The sequence below is a fragment of the Lontra canadensis genome, unplaced genomic scaffold, assembly GCF_010015895.1.
Source record: "Lontra canadensis isolate GAN:19392208 unplaced genomic scaffold, GSC_riverotter_1.0 scaffold1591, whole genome shotgun sequence".
NCBI lineage: Eukaryota > Metazoa > Chordata > Mammalia > Carnivora > Mustelidae > Lontra > Lontra canadensis.
In genome coordinates, this window is record NW_022632575.1 from 5,582 (window position 1) to 10,172 (window position 4,591).

General features: G+C 41.9%; 1 pseudogene; it reads right to left on the reverse strand.

Annotated features, from left to right (window-relative positions):
- Window positions 1-1,415: 1,415 nt before the first annotated feature.
- On the reverse strand, window positions 1,416-1,940 carry LOC116863549 (annotated as a pseudogene).
- Between the last annotated feature and the right edge of the window lie 2,651 nt (window positions 1,941-4,591).

A 4,591-nucleotide genomic window follows, 5' to 3' on the forward strand; every position in this document is an offset into this window, starting at 1 on the left:
TATTTGAGATAGAGAGTGTGAGCAGAGGGAGAGGGAAAGGGAGAAGCATGCTCTTCACTCAACAGGGAGCCCCACGTGGAGGATGTGGGGCTGGATCCCAGAACTGTGGCCTGAGTGGAAGGCAGATGCTTAAGTGACTGAGCCACCCAGGTGCCCTAGCTTTTTAATTTCTTCAATATCAGGACACCTGGGTGGTGCAGTTGGTTAAATGTCTGGCTCAGTTTCAGCTCAGGTCATGATCTCAGGGTCCTGAGATTGAGCCTCACATCGGGCTCCGTGCTCAGCTTGTTTGGGATTCTTTCTCCCTCTCCCTCTGCCCCTTCTGTTGGTGCTTGCGTTCTTGCTCACACGCTCTCTCTCTCAAATATATAAACGCATCTCTAAAAAAAAAAGTTCTTCAATATCAAGTATCAAAAGGTTTTAACACCACAAAAAAAATTAGATATTTGGGTGACTTAGATTTGGCAGATCTTTTGCATGAATTTGAAATAGATGGAATCATTTGTGTCATTCTTTTTCACAAATGTATTTAATGAAAAAAGTGGAAAGTAGCCATTGAATATCCTTTTTACTGGTCCATTTCAGCTTAGTTTACAAATGGTGATTAGTTAAATGACATGCAGCTCAATGAGAAAGTTGATCAGATTAGAATAACACCCAGACATTAGAATAATACTCAGACGTTTTTTAAAGAAAGTAACTTTTTTTTATTAATAGAAATTTCTGGGGGCACCTGGGTGGCTCAGTGGGTTAAGCCTCTGCCTTCGGCTCAGGTCATGATCTCAGGGTCCTGGGATCGAGCCCCACATTGAGCTCTCTGCTCAGCAGGGAGCCCACTTCCCGCTCTCTGCCTGCCTCTCTGCCTGCTTGTGACCTCTCTGTCAAATAAATAAATAAAATCTTTTAAAAAAAAGAAATATCTGTATTTTTATACCTTTTAAAGAGGTAGTATTATGTTAAGAATAAGGACTTGGTAGTCAGTTTGGGGTCTGAGAATATTAAATTGCAATTTAATTATTCTGTCATGGTTTTTGCAACCTTTGTTTTTTTTTTAATGTTTTATTTTTACTTATTTGAGAGACGCAGAGAGAGGGCACAAGCAGGGGGAGCGGCATGCAGAAGGAGAAGTGGACTCCCCAGCAAGGAGCCTGATGGGCTCAATCCCAGGACCCCTGGGGTCATGACCTGAGCCAAAGGCAGACACTTACCTGACTGAGCCAACCAGGCAGGCTGTGGAACCCTTTTTTTTTTTTTTTTAATGTTAGTTCATGTCTTTTTTTTTTTTTAAGATTTTATTTATTTGACAGAGATCACAAGTAGGCAGAGAGGCAGGTAGAGACAGAGAGAGGGGGAAGGAGGCTCCCCGCTGAGCAGACAGTCCGATGCGGGGCTCAATCCCAGGACCCTGGGATCATGACCTGAGCCAAAGGCAGAGGCTTTAACCCACTGAGTCACCCAGGCACCCCATAGTTCATGTCTTTTATCAACACATATACAATTACTTGTTTTCCAGTTTGTTGAAGCAATAGGCCAGACAACACTTGTTACAGTAATGTCTGTCACGGTGGCTATCCATGAGACTCCAGCACCACATCCATCTGAAGGGCACTTCTGATTCCACTTTATAGTATTTCAGGACAGCTAACTTAACCTTCTTTCTCTCATGAGGAATTCTCAAGAAGAATTTCTTGGGAGTGGTGTAAGACTTCTTCCTTTTCTTAGCACCACGGTGAAGTCTCAGCCAAAGATGAAGAGTGGACTCCTTTTAAAAGTTGTGTCAGACGGAGTACGTCCATTTCCAGGTGCTTGCCAGCGAAGATCAGTCTCTGCTGGTCAGGAGGAATTCCTTCCTGATCCCGAATCTTGGCCTTTACAGTTTCTATTGTATCCGAAGGTTCATCCTGGAAAGTGGTCTTTCCCCATAAGGTTTTTATGAAAATCTTTCATCTTGGTGATATTTCCACCACAGATGGTGGATCACAAAGTTATCACCTTTTTTAAATGTCACAGAATGCATAGAAAATGATCTTGTGTCAAACCTTGAGGTAAACGGAGGGAGGCAACAGATAGGAGCTCCAGCAGCCCCAGGCAGCACCCAGCTGAGATCAGTCAGTCTCAGCACACCTGTAACCCCTTTGTGACTCACCAGTGTATCTTAGGCCTTAGTGAGCCCTGCACTACATGACCTTGGTAAATCACTTTGCTTCTCTGGTTTCTGTTTTCCTTATCTGCAGAATGGGGGTAATACGGAGTTGTTGCGGGTATGAGGAAATGTAATAAATATTTTGCACCAGACTAAGCACATAGTATATATTCAATAAATGTTACATTGCTCTTGGGGCACCTGCATGGCTCAATGGGTTAAAGCCTCTGCTTTTGGCTCAGGTCATGATCTCAGGGTCCTGGGATCAAGCCCCGCATGGGGCTCTCTGCTCAGTGGGGAGCCTGCTTCCTCCTCTCTCTGCCTGCCTCTCTGCCTACTTGTGATCTCTGCCTGTCAAATAAATAAATAAATTTAAAAAAAAATGTTAAATTGCTCTTGTTATGGTTGCTGACAATAATAAAAACAAAAGGGAAGGATTCGAATTAGAAAATTTTAAAAACACATAAAAGCAGTGTTTTGAATCCTTCCTTTATTATTTTGGATTGTATTTTTCATTTTTTTTTCTTTAATGCTTCTTTCTAGGACAAAAAATAATGTCCAAAGATACTTTGGGACTAACGGTGTGAATTATAGCAAGAAAGATGAGCAGTCTGCTCCAACGCATGGGATTTCCAAAGAAACAGAGAGCCCAGAGAGTGTAAAGGAGAATACAAAAAAAGACTTGTTAGATATTATTAAGGGCATGAAAATTGAGTTAAGCACAGTAAATGTACAAACAACAAAGCCATCCAGCAGAAGACAACTCAAGAGTGTGGAAGCTACAATTGGCAGCCTTCAAAAAACTCTGGAAGATGCCCCAAAGAAGAGGTAAATTGAATTGAATTTCAATTACATTGAAAGTAATTTTTGAAACTCCTTTTTCTTTTAGGAAAAAAAATTGAAATTAGAGGACCTGGGAGATGCTACATGAAGACTTAGTCTGTAAACACAGAGACTCTAGCACATGAAAGATACTGTTAGCCTTCTATATTTAAATAGGAGCGGGAGAGGCACCTGGCTGGCTCAGTGGGTTGAGCATGTGACTCTTGATCTTGAGGTTGTGAGTTCAAGTCCTATTTGGGTTTAGAGGTTACTTAAAGTCTTTGGGGCGGTGGCTCAAGGGCTGAGCATCTGCCTTCGGCTCAGGTTGTGATCCCAGCATCCTGGGATTGAGCCCCACATCAGGCTCCCTGCTCCTCAGGAAGCCTGGTTCTCCCTCTCCTGCTTCCCCTGTTTATATTCCCTCTCTCACTGTCTCTCTCTGTCAAAAAAATAAAATCTTTAAAAAAATAAAATAAAATCTTTAAGGGGAGCCTGAGTGGCTCAGTTGGTTAAGCATCTGTCTTTTGATCTCAGCTCAGGTCTTGATCTCCAGGTCACGAGTTCAAGCCCAGTGTTGGCCTCCACCCTGGGTGGGGGTAGGGTGGCCTACTTAAAAATTTTTAAAAAGGGGGAAAAAAATCTTTCAATAGGAAGGGGACACCTGCATACAATCTAGAGAGGAAAAGAGTCATGATCTAATTGAGAATTCCACATGTTTTCTTACATATTCATCAGTGTTATTAACTGAAACTTAATTGCCTCTTTAAACTGTTAATTACCAAATTGTTTATATCCTGATTTGGAGGTAGCCTCATGTCTCTGAAGGACTGGGTTTGAAATTTCCATTTTAAAAATTCCACTGAGGATAGAATTTAAGCATGTTGATTACAACTGTTTTATATGACTTCCTTAGACCAGTAATTATCAGTGCTCTCAGCTTATGTGGTTTCCTCAGAATATTGTAATTACTTGTGCTTGTGAAAAGAGTACTGATTCTTTTTTTTTTTTTTAAAGATTTTATTTATTTATGACAGAGATAGCAAGAGAAGGAACACAGCCATGGGGAAGCTGAAGAGGGAGAAGCAGGCTTCCTGCTCAGCAGGGAGCCAGATATAGGGCTGGATGCCAGTGTCCTGGACACTGGGATCATGACCTGAGCCAAAGGCAGATGCTTAACTACTGAGCCACCCAGGCGCCGCTATTTCACTGATTCTAATAATGTTTTCGCATTGTGTTGTAGTTTAAATGGCAATGTTTTCTTTTAATGATACCTAAATGATGGTGAGTCTTACACAGATGATGTCATCGATTCAAATAGTAATAAGGTATGTGGCTTAACCCCATCTTTGACGTCTCTTAGCAGAATCGGCAACTAATGTAGATTTTTTTTTTAGTTAAAGATTTTTAACAGAGAGACATAGCAATAGAGGGAACACAAGCAGGGGGAGTGGGAGAGGGAAAAGCAGGCTTCCTGCTGAGCAGGGAGCCCAATGTGGGGCTCCATCCCAGGACCTCAGGATCATGACCTGAGCCAAAGGCAGATGCTTAATGACTGAGCCACCCAGGCTCCAGCTAATGGAGATTTCTACTTTCCAGAATGACTTAATATTTTTATGAAACTTATTG